This window comes from Carassius gibelio, chromosome A22 (genome assembly GCF_023724105.1).
Source record: "Carassius gibelio isolate Cgi1373 ecotype wild population from Czech Republic chromosome A22, carGib1.2-hapl.c, whole genome shotgun sequence".
In the NCBI taxonomy this organism is placed as follows: Eukaryota; Metazoa; Chordata; class Actinopteri; order Cypriniformes; family Cyprinidae; genus Carassius; species Carassius gibelio.
Genome location: NC_068392.1, coordinates 2,116,596 through 2,136,486, shown reverse-complemented (window position 1 = coordinate 2,136,486; position 19,891 = coordinate 2,116,596). Strand labels below are relative to the sequence as shown.

At 36.0% G+C, this 19,891-nt stretch overlaps 1 protein-coding gene across 25 annotated transcripts in view; it reads left to right on the top strand.

Annotated features, from left to right (window-relative positions):
* LOC127942690 (receptor-type tyrosine-protein phosphatase S) overlaps positions 1 to 19,891 on the top strand; it is a 184,686-nt gene that overhangs the window by 29,440 nt on the left and 135,355 nt on the right. For 10 of the 25 annotated variants that reach the window (XM_052538578.1, XM_052538587.1, XM_052538589.1 and 7 more), the window contains exon 1: positions 14,201 to 14,536. The gene's annotated coding sequence lies outside the window, so the exon portion shown is untranslated. Of the gene's footprint in view, positions 1 to 8,848; positions 8,930 to 14,199; positions 14,537 to 19,891 lie in introns of those variants that run through there. The other 15 variants (XM_052538575.1, XM_052538577.1, XM_052538576.1 and 12 more) reach the window with 6 other exon arrangements.

Genomic DNA, 19,891 nt, shown 5'->3' with positions numbered 1-19,891 from the left:
GAACAGAGTAATAAACAGAGACATAATTAGCGTAGTTGCTGTTCCAATCAAGAAAAATAAGATTTGTGTAACCCAAACTAAAGAATAAGAATGTGCACTTGATCAGATATAACTGCAGTACAAGATTATGAGATGCATTATTCAAATGCTTGGTGAAAGAGATGTGTCTTTAGTCTAGAATTAAACAGAGTGTGAACCCCAAACATTATCAGGAAGGCTATTCCAGAGTTTGGGACCCAAATGTGAAAAAGCTCTACCTCCTTTAGTGGACTTTGCCATCCTAGGAACGACCAAAAGTCCAGCGTTTTGTGACCTTAGGGAGCGTGATGGGTTGTAGCGTGGTAGAAGGCTAGTTAGGTACACAGGAGATAAACCATTTAGGGCCTTGTAGGTAAGTAATGATAATTTGTAACTGATACGGAACTTAATAGGTAGCCAGTGCAGAGACTGTAAAATTGGGGTAATATGACCATATTTTCTTGAACTGGTAAGGACTTTAGCCGCTGCATTTTGGACGACCTGTAGCTTGTTTATTGAAGAAGCAGAACAACCACCTAGAAGTGCATTACAATAGCCCAGTCTAGAGGTCATGAATGCATGAACTAGCTTTTCTGCATCAGAAACAGATAACATGTTTCGTAGCTTGGCAATGTTTCTAACATGGAAGAATGCTGTTTTTGTAACATGGGAAATATGATTTTTATATGAAATATCATGACAAGTTGCTGTCTAATATAACACCCAGATTTTTGACTGTAGAGGAAGTAACAGGACATCCGTTTAGTTGCAAATTGTAAACCAAGAGATTCTGTGTACTGTTTTTGGTCCAATAAGTAATATAACTATCTTATCCGAATTCAATAGAAGAAGATTATTGTTCATCCAAACTTTTACATTTTTAACTCACATTGTTTGTTTAGATAATTTAGAAGTTTCATCTGGTCTCGTTGATATATAGTAAAGACCAAAAGTTTGGACACACCTTCTCATTCAAAGAGTTTTCTTTATTTTCATGACTATGAAAATTGTAGATTCACACTGAAGGCATCAAAACTATGAATTAACACATGTGGAATTATATATGGAATTATATATATAACAAAAAAGTGTGAAATAAATGAAAATATGTCATATTGTAGGTTCTTCAAAGTAGCCACCTTTGGCTTTGATTACTGCTTTGCACACTCTTGGCTTTCTCTTGATGAGCTTCAAGAGGTCGTCACCTGAAATGGTCTTCAACAGTCTTGAAGGAGTTCCCCGAGAGATGCTTAGCACTTGTTCGTCCTTTTGTCTTCTGTCTGCGGTCCAGCTCACCCCTAAATCATCTTGATTGGGTTCAGGTCCGGTGACTGTGGTGGCCAGGTCATCTGGCGCAGCACCCCATCACTCTCCTTCTTGGTCAAACAGCCCTTGATGCCTTCAGTGTGACTCTACAATTTTCATAGTCATGAAAATAAATAAAACTCTTTGAATGAGAAGGTGTGTCCAAACTTTTGGTCTTTACTATATATAGTTGAGTATCATCAGCATAAATGTGGAAACTAATCCTGTATTTTCTAATAATATCACCAAGGGGCAACGTGTATACTGAAAATAGCAGAGGACCTAGGACAGATCCTTGTGGCACTAAATATTTTACTAGTGATAAACGAGATGACTCCCCATTTAAATAAAGTTGTAGCAATCGGACATGTAGGATCTAAACCATCTTAGAGCCTGCCCTTGAATACCTGTCTAGTTTTGTAATCGATCTATTAGTGTTTCATGATCTAAAGTGTCTAATGCAGCACTAAGATTAAGTAAAACTTACTATGAGATGCAGCCTTGGTCTGACGCATTTGTAATTTTAACAAGTGCAGTTTCTGTGCTATGGTGGGGCCTGAAACCTGACTGAAATTCCTTATACAGATAATTTTTTGCAGGAAGGAGCTCAATTGAGCAGTCAAAACTTTTTCAAAAATTTTAGACATAAATGGAAGATTTGAAATGGGCCTATACTTTCCAGTTCCAGTTCACTAGGTCTAGTTTTGGTTTCTTAATAAGAGACTTGATAACCGCCAGCTTGAATGGTTTTGGGACGTGACCTAAAGATAACGAGGAGTTAATGATATTGAGAAGCGGTTCTTCGGCTACAGGTAACAACTCTTTCAGTAGTGGGTAAAGGATCTAATAAACATGTTGTTGGTTTACATACAGTTATAAATTTATTTAGCTCTTCCTGTCCTATATTTGTAAAGTGCTGCAGTTTATCTTTGGGTGCCATGGATGAAACTGAAGTGTTAGACGCTGTAGAATCTATTGTATTTCTGATGTTTTTATCAGAGAAGGGATTCATAGTCATTCCTATTAAATTGTGAGGGAATATTTAGATCGGGTGGTGTCTGGTTATTTGTTAATCTAGCCACTGTGCTAAATAAAAACCTTTTTTTGGTTATTTTCAATGAGCTTGTGGATATGCTTGGCCTGTTTATAGCCTGTCTATACAATTAATATTAATTGTTAAATTATTATTATTTAAAATATTAAGTAATTACAAATTATTATTATAATTATTAATGTTATGCAAAAATCTTTCTAACTGTAATGTACAGTAATGATAAATTATACTGTTAAGACATTGTAAATTAAATTGACATTTAATTTAAATTTAGAAGATTCAAGTTACTGCAAATTCTCTCATAATGTACTTTACAAATGTTTATTTTTATTTTTTTATTTTTATTTTTTTGCATTTAATTGATTTGTTTTCTTGTTTTTTTATATTACTTAAGAAAATTGGGAGTCATTTCAACTGCAGACGAGTTTTGTGAAATGTTTTAAACACAATAGCTTAAGTTGCGTTTTTGTATCCTAAATACACAATTCAGTAACATTTTAACATTATTTGGCTGAAATCACTTGATAATTACGTATATTTTTCTTGGTCTTCTTCACATATTTTCATCTCATGTCTCATTTCAAGCTCTTGTTGTTTCATTATTAAACAAAAACAACTTTTTATAAAAACTTTATTGGTGACAAAATTGTTGGTTTTTGTAGAAATTATGTAAATTACAAAATTACATAAATATTTTTTCATCAATGCATTTTTAACAATGTAATCTGTTACTTTTACCCCAAAAAACGAACTCTTGGCACATAAAAGTGGCCATGGTTAAATAAACTCCCATATGACATAAGATGGGGTGAAAGCAGCTGTGTTTTTCCAGGCTCTCCGGACATGAGCGATGAGTCGTTTGGCAGTAAACAGGTGTGGAGCGACGGATTTATCGTAATTAATACGATGTGTCCATTCCTCCGGCTGCAACACATCTGCGGCCGAGAGCTCTTCCCAATGTCGCCATGTCAAGGGCAATGAGATTACTCTGATTAAAAAAACTTTTTTTTAGGGATTCCAGCTTTTGAGAGCTTGGTAATGAGTCGGCTCATTAAGATGCGTGTCTGGGGTCACGGCGGGCTTAAGATCTGCTCATTTGGACTGGAGTTATTGAGCTACAGCTGTCTGATACAGTCGTCCAGATCAACAACAACAACAACTGGCAGACTGCGCTGTAATGATTATTTTGTAGTTGTGGAGAAAGATGGCTATTTTTAGTGGAGAGCAGTCACACTTATCTGGCCAAAACAGGCTCGCTAATAAAGCTCAAGTTGGGATGGAGAGATTTATTCCCAGGGAAAAAGGAACAGCTTGAAATGAAGGGGTGAATCTGTCAAATTTCGATGTTTGGTCACGCTAGAGATCACCAGAGCTTGGCAAGGCCATTATTTTAAAATACTAATTTAAATTAACTCCAAATTCATGTACAGTAAATTATACTTTTATGTAATAGCAATAATTATAATAATTTCATTAATGTTATATATTGAAATATTTGGTATTTATATTAACTAAAAATTAATAAAAATATGTAAGTATTTTTAAGTTAAATAGACCTAATAATAATAATAATAATAATAATTATAATTATAATTATAATTCTGTGTTATATATTAATTGTAATAGTTTTAATATTTCATAATATTTTTATTATTATATTTTATTAATAATGTTTAAAATATATTTTGTTAGTTACTGGTTAAATTTGCCTACTACTACTATTACTAATATGTAATTAATGTGTTATAAATTAATTATTTGTAACAATTGTAGCATTTAATATGAATATATTATTTTTTAAATTGCTTAAAATTTATATAATACACTAATATTATATTATATTAACATGTTTAAATATTTAGTATGCATTTTATCAAAATGCATTAATATTTATTTACTTGTTAAATTGGCCCAATAGTAATGTATGAATTACATTATTGTAATAATTAATATAATTCATTGTTATATATATATATATATATATATATATATATATATATATATATATATATATATATATATTCATTGATTGTATTATACATTTTATAGTAAATTAATATTTGTACATATTTAGTATGTATTTAAACAAAATTAATTCAATATTAAAATATTTATATAGTAAGTTGTTTTGTGGTTAATTTGACCTGTTCGTGTGAAATGCAAGTCTTATTAGTTTAGTGAAACGAACACAAATGTAAAGTTATAGCTGAGACTGTTTGAGAAATGTTTGAGTTCATATCAAGATCCCTGACTTTTGATTTCAGGTTTTCGTATCTTGGTAAATTTGAGCAGTTTGTGGGATGACTGTGGTATGTGGAGAAACATTAATTTTGGCAGACATCCTCATTAATGTCATTGCTGTATATGAGGAACAGTGTTTGGGAATGTTTTTTTTTAAAATGTTCTTTAGCAGGAGCTCCATGACATTGTCATGCAACCATTCCCAGGAGTGCCAATGAAAACACACTCGCCATAAGTTTTGCCTCGACGTTGGGGCACGGATCTATTTTTTCGGTAAATGAGTCAATTTGCGCTTCATTGTGCAGTGACCTCTGGGTCTTCGGCCCGATGCGGTCACCACAACACTCCCAATGTCACCCGTGCTTACTGCAGATCTGCTTTCCCATCCATCTGAGCCGCTCTCGAGCGTGCAAACACTATTAAAAACACTGAAGTCACAATTACAGATACAGACTCATGTTAGTATTTCACTTCATGCCTACACATAATGCATAATACTACTATTAATAGCAATAAAATAACCTAATAAATAGTTAACTATTATCATATAAACAATTATTATTACTATTATGTTTTTCAAATAATATTTTTAGTTTAAAAGAACATTTTACATGCACAAATGTAATGCAAGAAAAGAAAATTCTTATTATTGTATTACAGTAATGAAAAGATTATCTTCTAGACACAACTTTAAGTTGACAAAACAATGTATTTTTTAACTATAATGAAAATATGTGTTGCAATGCAACCTCACATCATTTTTTATTTTTATACAAATTAATTATTTAATTAAATCATATACTTAAATATTTTTATAATTTTTTATATAATTATTTTTTAAAGTTTTATTATTAATTTAATAAAAAAGATGTTTACAATCTACAACTAAAACATCTATTGATTTATAAATTAATTACAAATATTTAATAATTATTATTAAAAATAACAACATATGAATGATATTAATGTTACATGTTATTTATATAGTATATTAATAATATATTTTATTAATATTTTTAAACAATTAGCATTTTAATACAGCTAATCTAAATATTTTATTTAAAAAAATATTTTTCATTTAAATTGGCCTGTAAATGTAGAGTGCAAAACATTTCAGTTCATCGTTTTTTTAAATAATTCAAATGCATAATAATTATAATTATTATTGGCAGCTTCATTATTAGCTTTATTATACTTGTATTAGCTTGCAATCATTTATTAAAGCATAACAGGTTTCAGTGTTATATTGCATGATAAATACAGTCTTCAAGTGAAGTGCTAGTGAATTAATGTCTTTAATCCTGCTTGAGGGAGGACCCCGCTCTCTTCCCGTCACGCATGTGCTTCTGAAAGCGTGCGCCGCTCTCTTCCTGCACTCAGATTTTCTGTTTTACTGTTTTTCATCACGCTTCCACCATCTCCCGATTTACCCTGCACCATGATGCTCAGCCATCTGTCACCGCGGTGAACGTTTCCCATGCCAGTGTTTTAGAGGGGCCCCTAGAAAACGGCTACGTTTAGACTCTTATTAGCGTTCGCTCAAGTGCGCGACCCACTCGGATGCTACGATACATCACAGCCCCCGTCTTCTCTTCACACGGAGGCTAATGTATTGTCATGTCCCCTGGCGGGCTAGCACTAGCGTTAGCTCACAGCTATGCTATATTCAGCCTGAATAATGAAGCATCTGATGCAGGGAGCGTCTGCTGCGAGGGAGCGGTAGCAAAGCAGCATGTGTGCGGCGAATAAATGTCGTACATTAAACAAATTCCCAGCACGGGCACTGGCTTGTTTTGGCAGCCAGAGCTCACCCTCCCTGCCCTGAGGCCTTGTGGGACCTCTCGCGGCACTCAGCGGTTATGATTGGGTAGTCTCGAATTAAAGCGTCCCGCCAGGGCGAGGAATCATGTTCACCTGCTGGCTGGCTGGTTGTCATGGAAACCGTGTCCCGGAGGAGGCTGAGGCTTGTCTACGGGCAAAGCGAGATTGGGATGTGCTGAGAGATAAAGGACGGATAACTTGCCAGAGCTTGTTTCTGACAGTGCAATGCGAGTGTGAAAATGGCGTATTAGCTATAAAGTAGCAAACGTAGAATTATTTTAAGGTAGAATTAAATTTTTTAAGTGAGGACTCTTGGCTTTGTGTTTTTGCATTCTGTAATGTGTCTGTAATTCATAATATAGCACAATTATGCATGTAGCACAGTAGGAATTCAAAGTTTCGTCAGTGTTGCGTAAGCAATAAAGCAGCAAACGTAGAAATTTGTTGAAATTTTTAAAAGATGCTTGATTTTGTTCATTTATGTGTTCTTAAATGAGTCTGCAGTTTATTGTACGACACAAATATGCATTGCATTGCAATGGGATCTCAAAGTTTCGTTACTGTTGTGTTTTTGTAAATTAAATTAGCGAATATGGTATTTCGTTGTACGTTTTAAAACATTGGACGTGTGATTTGGTGTTTTTGCTTTCTAAAATGAGTTTGTAATTTATGATACGACAAAAATATGCATAGAAGTGCAACAGGATCTCGAAATTTTGTTACTGTTGCGTTCGCAATGAACTAGCGAAAATAATTTTTTTTTTAATAATGCGAGGATGCTTGTTTTCGTTTGTGTCCATGTTCTGTAATGTGTCTGCTGTTCATAGTATAGCACAGTTATGCATTGCATCGCAACAGGAGTTCAAAAACGTGTTACTGTTGTGTTTGCGGTAAATTAACGAAAATTGTATTTTGTTGAATAATGCGTGGATGCTTGTTTTTGTATGTGTCCACGTTCTGTAATGTGTCTGCTGTTCATAGCATAGCACAGTTATGCACTGCATCGCAACAGGAGTTCAAAAACGTGTTACTGTTGTGTTTGCGATAAATTAACGAAAATTGTATTTTGTTGAATAATTTGAGGATGCTTGTTTTCGTGTGTGTCCATGTTCTGTAATGTGTCTGCTGTTCATAGTATAGCACAGTTATGCACTGCATCGCAACAGGAGTTCAAAAACGTGTTACTGTTGTGTTTGCGATAAATTAACGAAAATTGTATTTTGTTGAATAATTTGAGGATGCTTGTTTTCGTTTGTGTCCATGTTCTGTAATGTGTCTGCTGTTCATAGTATAGCACAGTTATGCACTGCATCGCAACAGGAGTTCAAAAACGTGTTACTGTTGTGTTTGCGATAAATTAACGAAAATTGCATTTTGTTGAATAATGCGAGGATGCTTGTTTTCGTGTGTGTCCATGTTCTGTAATGTGTCTGCTGTTCATAGCATAGCACAGTTATGCACTGCATCGCAAAAGGAGTTCAAAAACGTGTTACTGTTGTGTTTGCGATAAATTAACGAAAATTGCATTTTGTTGAATAATGCGAGGATACTTGTTTTCGTTTGTGTCCATGTTCTGTAATGTGTCTGCTGTTCATACTGTAGTATAGCACAGTTATGCATTGCATCGCAACAGGAGTTCAAAGTCGTGTTACTGTTTTGTTTGCGATAAATTAATGAAAGTGGCATTTCGTTGAACAGTTAGAAAGCAATGACACTTCATTTTGTGTAGTGCAACCGGAGCTCAGAGTCCTGTTTGCGATAATTTAGCATATAATATAATACAAGAAGTATGCATTGAAGCGCAACATGACCTCAGAGTTTACTCTTGTGTTTGGGATAAACTAGCGAAAATGTAACTTTTTTGTTGCAAAATGTGTCTGTAGTTCATAATACGACAGAATTATGCATTTTAGCGCAACAGTCTCAAAATTTGACTGTCGTGTGCATTAAACTAGCGAAAATTGCATTTCGATGAACATTTCAAAAACACTGGATGCTTGCTTTTTTTTTTTTTTTTTTTTTTGGCTTTCTAAAATGATTCTGGATAACACAAAATAATTATGATTACTTGTTACTGTTGTGTTTGAGATATACTAGCGAAAATTGCATGTTAAAACAAGAACACAAGTTGTAACAAGAGCTCAGTGTCCTGTTAAGCAATATTTCGCTGTGCCATTCGGGTCAAAAGTGATCTCTTTGTTTTTAACATTAATGCCTGCCCTAATTACACTTGATCACGACTGAAAAACTGTCTGGAAACAGCTTATCGATAGGCTCTTGTGTTGACTAGCAGACGGTCACTCTTGTATCTTCAGAAAGCTGCAGTCTTCTCTCTGAACTCACGAGGGAGCGGTTCATTTGTCAGTCCTTTTCATTAGCTTTTCTCTTTCTTTCTCCTCTTTGCTGAAGGTTCAACCGAGGCAGCCAAAGAAAACGCCACTAAAAACAGCCGAAGAATGAAGCAGAAGGAATATTAAAAACAGCAGAGAGGTAAAAACTTTCATGGGATCAAACACTATCTGACCCTATTTACTCTATTATTGTTAAAAAATACAAAAAAAAATTTAATAATAAAAGTTTTAAGTTCTAGGGTTTTATATATATATATATATATATGTGTGTGTGTGTGTGTGTGTGTGTGTGTGTGTGTAATTTGTGAAATATAATAAAATGTAAAATGAAATTTGTGTTATATAGTATTATATTATTTTAATAAATTAGCGAACATGAGAATCTATTGTTTAATATTAATATATTAAAATTAATTGTTAAATGTTTAATTACAATTTTATTTGTATTTATATATGTAATTGAACTCATATTTATTATTTATTATAATTATTTTTATTGTACATTCTAACATGTATAAATATATTAAACTCATTTTTATTCTTTTAATATAAATTATATGTTTTTTGTTTATATATGTGTAGTTTAATATATTTAATTTAGTTAAAAATACATATTTTTTAAATTTGATTCAATTTTCTAACACTGTATTGAAATATTAGATTTTTCTAATATATTATTTATACATTTATTAATATTTATTTGCAATTTATTATGAATTTATTGTAAAAGTACTGATTGCTTTTAAGCATTGTTTAAGCTGTCTTCAATCCTTATTGACATCAGCACAGGCTTAGTGTGTGTATTTGTATGCTATCTATTTGATATAATTTACATTTATTCACTCTTTGAGGCCTTTTTTTTGTTCAGAAAGGCAGCTTTTGCCAGATATGAGACACATTAAAGGTGAAGTGCTTAATTTCTCTTTTATTTCTGAGTTGTTTCAGCTCTTGAGTGATCTGTTTTTGTTCAGCGGTGCTCGAGTGTGTCCTTGTTGTTTGCTCTCATTGACTCTGGAGTTTAGCCTTGAGTCTGGTGTATCACAGGCCAAACGGACGATTATTTGCCCTCGCTGCCTGTTTCTTTTCAACAAGTGGAGAGCAGAGCGGGCTGACGCTTGCGAACTCGTATCTAGCCGTTATCTGTGAGGGCCGGTGAGAAAGGGTTTTGTTCGTTTCCAGACTGAAGCGTGTCGCGGCTCTGATCCGGCTCTGAATGCTGCAGATCTGCTGTGCCAGACTGAGTTAGAGCCGCTCGAGGGCACAGTGCATTGTGGGGAAATCCTGTTCTGTCCCGGCCGGGTCTGTGCAGGCGAGAGAGCCGCCGACACTCGAGCCTGTTTGCTTTAACCACATTAGTGTAAACCGACAGGACTTTAGTCATAAACACACCGACACAAGCTGGAATCAAGCATGGACAGTGTCTAGGACTCTGCAATAATCAGAGATTGTTTGAGATTGTTTGCTCGAAATACACAATTATTCAACATTGTAATTATTGCAATGAACTTGAAATTGCTTGCCCTTTAAAAAAATGTGTTATATTTTTTTACATTCATGCATTTGGCAAACACTTTTATGCAAAGCAACTTAAAATGCATTCATTGATTTCCTTTTTCTAACAACAGACGAATCTGTGATGTAGAGTGTGTGTGTGTGTGTGTGTGTGCGTGTGTGTGTGTGTGTGTGTGCGCGCGCCGATGAGTTCCTCGCGGTGGCAGGCGGTGTAGCGGGGCTCTGACCCACTGGGTAAACAACCAGAGAGTCTCTGACTCCAAATAAGACCAACACATCCACACACAGAGCAGTGGCAACCTGCCATCCTCCACACACACACACACACACACACACACGTCTCCTGAGTTCCCTTTCTTTTCATTACTGTCTTTCTGAAGCCCGTCTGCTCTCTTCGCGTGGTTTATGAAATGAAAACCCTGTCATCATTTATTCACCCTCATGTCACTCCAAAACGAAAGATGGTTAATTACAACAAGTTCAGGGTTAAAAATGTCTATTAAAAATAAAACTATTAAATAATTTTGCTAGTTGAAATAAATCTGAAATAGAATGTAAATTCTGAATTCTGAATATGAGATTATAATTTTTTTTGAATTATTACAATTAGGTTGTCAAAGCAACTATTGTAATTTTTATTAAGTTTATATTAAAGCAATAAAATAATTAACTGGGGGGGGGGGCAAAATAAATAAAATCTTAATTATAATATGTAAAACAAACAAAAACTAATTTACAGAGGCACATAAAATAAAAAAATATATATGTAACTAAATCAAAGCATAAAAAACACGTTAAAATATTAATAAAAAACTATTCCAAATAATACAAAAATAACACTTTTACACTAATTGAAAAACTGTATATAAACGATGTTTGAGAACTGAAAAATTCTATTCATAACTAGTTGTATTTTACTAATAATTCATTTAATATTTTAATAATAAATCATTTGGATTATCCATAAGCTTTTGTATAATTTTTTACAAACTTGGAATATAGTGCAAGTGATGTATAGACTAATTTGATACTTACGTACAGTCACTCTATGGTTGTTTTTGTATGGAAAAGAGGGAAAAAATCTGCTCTAAATCTCCTTTTGTGTTCCTTGGAAGATAGACACCGTCTGGCTTTGAATTGGCGTGAGGGTGAGTATGTTTTTAGGAAAACTATTTCCAAATCCATTCTCCTCCTCTTACTGACTTTCCTTTTCTTTCAGTCTCTTTGGCATCGTCTGAAATGTACTTCCTCGTTGCTTCTTCACCTCATAAAATGCATGTTTTTTGGTTTTTGCTTTTACAGTACTTCTGATAAATGCTTTTGCCTTTTAGTCCTTTAAGAGCCTTTCTGCTGTTATCCTGCAGAGAAACAGACGGCAGGTATCCCTGAGTGTCGTATTACACATTTTAGACACATCCTCCTATTTCACTGACCGCTGACTACAAAAAGTACAGTACATCTCTAACCGTTTTTGCATTTGAACCTGCTCTCCCTCTGCTCATGTGAGGGAGGAATAACCTCACCTTTGCATCTTTTGAAAAATAGTCATATTCTCCTTCGTTCAAAAGCTACAAGACGGTCACGTTTAATATTTATGATAGTGAACACGAATGACCTCTCCTTTCACTGTGAATGTATAGACCCCTTTGTGTGTGTGTGTGTGTGTGTGTGAGGACTGTCTGTAATGAATTCATAATGTCTGCAGTGGGTCTTTGTAGATTCCTATCAGGCAGCAGATAAGACAGTGCAGTTGCACTCTAATAGCTGTCAGTCTGCTTTCCTTCCTGTCTATGGATCAGTTCACTTTCAGTAGACAAATACACACACATGTATACACACACACACACACACACACACACAGAGAAAATGGGCTGTGTGTTCAGAAGCATAGTCTCTGCACAGTGGGTTTAAAGATAAAAGATGCTGCATTTTCTGTCGATAGAAAGACTGCATTTATGTGGCGTGTTGAAAGGAGGTCCCCCAAGGCTCTGTACAAGGCCCCCCACAATTGATTAATTTTTTCCCCAAAACTTGACAAGCGTCCTCCCCCATCATTTTTCTCTGCCATCAAACATGCCCAAAGTTTTGAAAGCACCTCAGACAGGCAGTTTTTTTTCTATTTCTTTAGTTTTTTTTTTTTTTTAGAAGGAAGCTTTAAAGTTGCCTAAGAAAAACAGCCATTAAATACAGTGCAATCTTCTGTGCCCCGAAGCTGTTCATGGAAGCTATTAAAAATGATTGTGACACTAAACAGTGCTTTGTGAGTTAATGATGTTTGTTTATTAGCTCCACATATGCTTAACTGAATTAAACTTTGTGTATTGCTTTGCTTGGTTGCTGAAACCTGTTATTCAAGTGCTTATCTTCTGAAAAACATCATATTGTGGGTATAATGACGCTATATTTAGCAGATCCTCAGTTCTAATTCACCAAGTTTTTACCTAATTATGTATCTAACTACATTTTGGGTCTAAAAGAACAGTCAGTCATATGATAACAGTATAAAAATATTAATGAGCTGCTTTATCTAGTTCTACACTGGTCCACACACTAAAACAGCAGAGGGAAACACTTCCAGTATACAATGCTCATTATGGTCTTATGTATTGGCCATGTCGAGCGTTAAGTGGTCTTTATCATTTCCCCCAGCATCCTCAAATGACTCTTCAGCCCCGCTGAAATTTACCACGCCAAGCTCTCTGCCACCAGGAGGACGTGGGATGCGCTATAGTGTTTGATTTATAAGCCTGATTAAACTAGGCATGTGTGAGTAAGAAACATGAGGCAAATCAAAATAAAATCACAACAACGCTTTGCGTGGCGTTCCCGTTGATAGGGCCTCGGCTTTTTATGATGGTACAGATCACAATGGCCTTTAAATAAAGAGAAAAATGCGTGTAAACAATACTCCAGGGCATCTCTGTAAAGGATGAGTTATTGCACTAGGCCATTGTTCATTGTTTTGCTGTAATAGGTGCAGCCCTTTAACTTACGGTGTGTCAACACTATATATTGTGATACTTATATTCATTCATCGTTTATTTTCATGAATAAAACAGATGCTGTCTCTGATAAACACCCATTGATGTATTTTTTCAGCACGTATGATATTCATATGAATTTGAATACTTTGTACATTATACCCTTTGGTTTTTGCGAATGCAAATTACTGTTTGACCCTTCCCAGTTGTCCTTAAATCATAAAATGTTTCTCATTTTAGGCATATTTATTCCTTACGGACTATAGTATATAGTTGTTTATTATTATTATTATTATTTATTGTTATCATGTGCCATGTAAAAAGGTTAAGACAGATTTTTTTTTATAATCCTTCAAAATAAAAAAAAATTATAAATATGAGTGTAAAGTCAATCTGCCACTATCACAAAATAAATAGATGGCACACAGCTTAAATGAATAAACAACAACAAGAAAAGATCTTAAATTAAGCTATATAATATTTGTATTATATTATATTAATATTATATTATTTTATTATATTGCCATTATTAATAAAACAACACAGAGTTACATTGTTTTATCCATTTATTTTTTTTACAAAATTAAAATAATACAGAAGACGTTTTTGCGTTAAAACAAAAAGAAAACAAAACAAAAAACACTATTTTCGGCATTATAAACTGCTGTATTATTAGTAGGGAGGACTGACACATTGGTTAAATGAATCTGTTGAAACACATTGGCTAAATGAATCTGTTTAGGAGCCGTTGATTCCCTCTCGTGTTCTTATTTTGGAGGCTGAATGGTTTTAGTGATGGTTTCAAATAACAGTCTCTCATCTGTGCGCGCTCGCGCTCATTCACTACGGAGCGGTGACGTGAGCGCGCAGTGGCCTCCCTCCGCCTGCTCCGCGTATTTTGGGGAGGGGGAGCGGTAGAAGAGGGGGAGCTAAAGAAAACCCAACCAAACTGCGCCTACCCCCAGTCGAAGCCCGGGACCTGAAAGAAAAGAATCCGCTCCAGCTCTGGGACGCGGTGGACCGACTCTCCACCGACATTAAAAGCGAGTTTTGAAGCTCGTTTCGGGAGTCTCGTGCGCTCTTGGAGAGTTTACGCACGGACGCCGTCGACATGGCACGGATAACTGTTTTCTCCGGTTGAAAACTTCGCGTATCCAAGGAGTTATTTGGAATTTTCTCCCTCCTGTTTTACATGGATAGGACGCTTTTAAAGGGAGTTATATGGTCCTAACTCGGACGCGCGTGCAACTATTGTAAGTAAATGCGTTTCTTTTTTCATCATTTTAAAACGTATTAACTTTTTTTAGACAATGTCTAACCTTTAGAGATAATTATTTCGAGGTTGTATTGCTGTCTCGTGTCTCCATAATCGAAATGTTTTTTTTTTTTTTGTGCGTTATGTGCAGTTTTTGCAGCAAAAGTAATCGAGTCTTAACGGTTTTGATGGCTGGTTGAAGGCTGTGTTGTTTTTTTCATGTAACGTTCTGGTTGGGGTCTTTGGGACACGTTCAATAGCTTAAAAACTTCATGTCTTTTTCAGGTCCAATGAGTGATTTATAAACGAATTTGGAAACATATTTTTCATAGAGGACGTTTTGTTTGGGATCTCTAAGACCCAAAGTATAAAAAAGATGAAATGCATTGAATGTTCACATTGTGGATGTGCACTTTTGCCATTATGGATTTCTTTTATTGTTGTTCTTCTCGTCTTGACGTGTCAGCAGGACTCTAATCAGAAGCAACCAGACTACATTAGGGAAGTTGTCACATTTTTCTGAAAAGTGCATGCTTGCTTTGTGATGCAGGTTAATGCTTTCTAATATCTGTGAAATGGTTGTGGGAATGTGTTGCAAATTACACACACACAAAAAAGGTTTATATAGTAAAATGGATGCTAATATTTTTCAAGGTCTCTTAAAATTTGAATGCAAAGACAGTAAAATCAAACCCAGATAATAAGGGAAAATTAGAAAGTAACTTTCTGGAGGTTTAAAGTAATGGCTTCAATGACATTTGCTGCAAATGCAGAGTTTATACTAGAGTAGAAAATTATGTATTACGCATATTTGCATCTTGGTTTTGAATAGAAAGCATAAAAGAATATTGATTCTATTCACCAAGTTTCTTTCTTGCAAAGCTATTATATTAAGAATTTTCCTTTCTTTCAGCTAAGTTGTGCCATAGCCTGCTGAATATAGCAGTTTAAAGTTTACCGTCATTAGAAACATTACATACGTTCATTTATTAAAGACTTTAGTGAGACTGAAACATATAAAAGCGTAGTGTATGTATTGTCTTGATTCGTTTAGTCACAGATAATGCAGGGGTCATTAATCACTTCAATGTGACTTCAGGGGCGCCGTATCAAAATGAGTCTGGACTGAAGCACTCTGGTGCTTCTTTAAAGAAAAGTTTGGCTTCACGGTTCGCTTTGATCTCCAAGAGATTTTCGATCTAGACCATGTTGACGTCTCATCGAATAAGTTTGATAGCAAAGATCTACTCTAGGAGCTTCTCGAGAAGGACAGCCATCATTGATTCTTTCATGGAAAAAAACGTAGCAGCTTTTTGAGCATTCATGGCAAAAACGTGTTTGTTTTCACAGCCTTTGTTCTTCGATGCAAACTCGCAAGTGTACTTTAGTTTCTAAATGTCACTATAATTGGACAATTTATCATCGCTGATCACTGTCAGATCTTGGGAGCCAAACAGAAGCCGTTAGCCGTGACTGTGGTCTATAGACCTGTAGTTTCGCTCATTTTTCTTTTGCGGCTAAACAATAACAAACAAGAAATCAATGAAGTCTGGTTGTTTCAGAATGAAGGAATTTTTCAGTGGATGTAAAAACTTCGTTTGCCGAACTAACTTTGATTTCCCGTGTGCACTCCGTGTCACCTCTGGACGAAAAGTTAATTGAATTGAGCTGAGGATATGAGTTCTGCTGAAATGTCTTTTGTAAGGTGTCTTCCCCAAGGTTTTGAAATTCATTTCTGCGAAGCGATTCCTTCTGGTGTCGTTTTTTTGTGTTTTCCTACACTTATCGCTGTAACCTCTTCCCCCATTTTAAATGGGGATCAAAGGACAATGCCTCAGAGAGTTTCTGGACATGCTATGCCAAAATAAATATTCTCCCGACTTCAGAGAGAAGAGAAGGGCAGCGCTCTTGCATTAGCGTGCGTTACAGATTTAGCCTTCTGTTTATATGAGCTAGAGTAGCTAATGATCACTCCAAATATAAAGTGTGCCATGCTTTAATGAGCAGAGTTGAGGCAATTTTCCATTTCAATACGGCAATAGGCAGAACGTCTTTTGAATATTCATTTCCTTTGAGAAATGTCCAAAAGTCATTGGGTGCAGAGTGTGACCAAAGGAACACCTAAACTCAGCATTTATACCCTAATAAAACCAGGATACTTCCATTTCATCCAATCATAATGCATATTCAACCTATGTGTCCATCTGAGGTGTCCAACTAGCCTATGTCATCTAGATGCATTTCTAAGTAATGCTAATTATTTTCTTAGAAGCTAGGTATAAAATAGCATTTCTCGTCTCATGTTTGTCTTGCGCACACACACACACACACACACATACACATTAAATACTTTTCCTGTTATCTCTCAGCTCATCAAAACTCTAGCATACTGATGATGAAGCATTCTGTAGTAGAGTAAAGAAAACAAAATTAGATAATAATAAAATCTCATTCACTAGCATTAGCATTAGAGTTCTTATATCACTTCCTAAAGTACACAAAGAGGCATTTTTTGAATAGTGTTGTGCACAGCCTTGTATTCAATGGTGCCATAGATAGATTTAATGCAGGAAATTCTAATGGAGTGGCAGAAATATTAAAACAACAATTCTACAAAAAGCTCCCTCTCACAATGGTTATTGTAAACCCGTGTGTGCCAATGTGATCATAGTCGTAGCTAAAATTAGGTGAGTTTGTGTAGCCGCGAGAGCAGTGCAATTATCAGCTTGGGTTTTGAATGGCAGCTGCAGTGGTGGCGGTAATGGCAGCTGCGCTGGAGCTCCTCACATTATCAGCAGAAAAGGGAGGGGAAGAGAGATGTTCGCCAGTGCATAATCTCTGCAAGCTAATTGTGTTTATTTCTCTTAATTTGTCCCGAGTGATAAATCGGTGCTCTTCAGCTCATGTTGGTTGCAATTTGTCTGGATGTTATAAAAGAACGAGTGCAGTGTCTTTGAAACGAGCTCTTCTGGTCTTAATGCGACTGTCTCATGCATCCACATGCACGTCCAAGCAGAAGGAGCCAAGGCCTCTCTGTTCAGCCACGGTTGTGCCTTACGCTTCAACCCAGGGGACAACCGGTAAGTCTGGTGGACTTATCCAGCACTTGTTCAGACGAGATCTTGAATAATTCGCAACACTGTCCATGACAAGCCTCGTTGAAGATGAGGAATAGCCTCTGCTTGTAAATTATATTAACTCTCTCTGGCCTAGGTTGCCTATTCTGTCCAACAGGTTAATGGCAAATCCAAGATAAGACGCCAAGCATCAGGATTGATCCGTCTTGCTCAAAGTTGAATTTCATCTCACGCTTGGCCTGTTGTCTACGTGATGCTTCCGAACTGATCATCTGGTCTCTGGGCTCTCAGTACTGTGGCGGTGATGATAAAGCTAAAAGCTACTACCTTCTCCCCACTCACCCTAGCAAGGCCTAAGCTTAGAGCCCTCACCGCAAGACTGGATTTCAAGCCAATGAAATGCTCCACTTGCTCTGATGCAGCTGTGATAATGTGTTCATTACGGTAGAAGAGCGTTACATCCGTGTTACACCCGCCACGCAACCTCCACCCCTCCCTCTGGCCCCGATATTTTTTATCATTTTATTTGGGGCACTTGTTGTTTACCCCCACATTGGTGATTTTTCTTCTTTCCGCTCTTTAAGTATGATGACCAGCTGGCACTCTGTGTTGATGGGCGTCCCGCCCAGCTTTAGGCAATTCAGATCTGTCATAAACACATGGTACCTTGGTTTCAGTCTGAGTTATGACCCCTCCGGGGGTTGTGGAGACCCGTCCCCACCCTGTTCTCCATGGCTGGAGGTCAAGATGCCATCTGTGATTGGTCTACTTATTCTCCACTTTGGCTCGATAGTTTACAGACCCCAGTGAACTAGATTAAAAGGGTTGGATCTTTGTTTGATAGACTTGGAGTGTTTATTACCTTTTTTCTGGGGCAACTCCAATTAGACTCCTTCAAAATACCTTCAAGTCATTAAGTGGAACCAAAACAATAAAGACAGTGAATCCAAGGTAGATTCCTCTTTAATATCTTAGATATCCCATTTTCCAAATGTCCTGGTACTACCTTAGTGATGCGTGCTGGTTTAAGATGGTTATCAGGGGTCTTGCTTGGTGAAGCGTAGGAATTTGTTGGGACATAGACAGGATGCTGGTTCGGTAGAGTTGAGGGAGTTTATAGTGACCCTATAGAAATCTCAGGGCCCAGTTAAGGGGGCAGTTTTCAGGATGAGGGGCTTTTTCATGTGCTAAATGCTGCTAATCCGCTGCCCTTTGTATGGGAGCAGGAAGCTCAGGGCAAGATGGGAAAGCCGTGGCTTTTTCAGAGCCCAGTCTATTGTTGTAATTTCGCCCAAATCAGGGGACATCTGTTAGGATCGGGGGTAGATTCCCAGCTGATGGAGGGGAACAGGGTTGGAGGAGGTGGAGAAGGAGGAGGAGGAATGGACAAGATACATTGGTGGGGGTGGGAATGTTTGGGGGCTGATGGATGTGTGTAATTGTTTGTAATGCATGCATGAAAACACAGACCTCTGGGAGCTCAAGCCGTATTTGTATATGTGTGGACAGAGGGCCTTGTAGTTATGAAACTCAGTCAAGGGTAGATGGGGTTAAACACGAGTAAATACCTGCCTGTCAATGCAAGCCATGCTCCCTTAATTAGGAATGACAAAATGGTTTGACAGCAGAGAAACGGGGAGAGCTATAGCCTCTAACTAGCACAAATGTCAACATATGATTAAGCTCTGTTGGAAACTCATTACATTCCTGAAACGCGGTTCTGTTTTTCAATAAAAATCACATCTTTTTTTTTGTGCTAGTCAGTGCTGAATTAGCATGAGTGATCACACTCAAGTACTGTTTCTCCATTTGCATTTGTGCATTACAAATTCAAATACTTCCAATGGATCTCACCAAAATTTCACCCAAAAATGAAAAGCAAAAAAAAAATAAAAAAAAATTCTGGAAAAGTATTTATTTTGAGAGTGATTATTATTGCTTCAGTGCTGTAGTAAATATTTATTTTTATGTATTTACCTAAACCTTGCCTTGGCAACTAGATGAAATAAAGTAATAAAAAAAAATGTAGTTTTACATATTTGATTAGATTTAATTTCATGTTTATTTTAGTAAGTATTTATTTATTTTTAATGCTTTTAGTTTCATTTAATAATAAAAACCCTGATGAGAATTTAGGCAAATGTGCTTAAATGCCATAAAAATAAAAAAAAATTCTGTAAATATTTAAGTAAAAAATATCTCTGCAATATTTAATGTTCGTGGACTGGTTTTATGAGATTCACAAAATTCATTTTTTTTATAACTATATTTAGCCT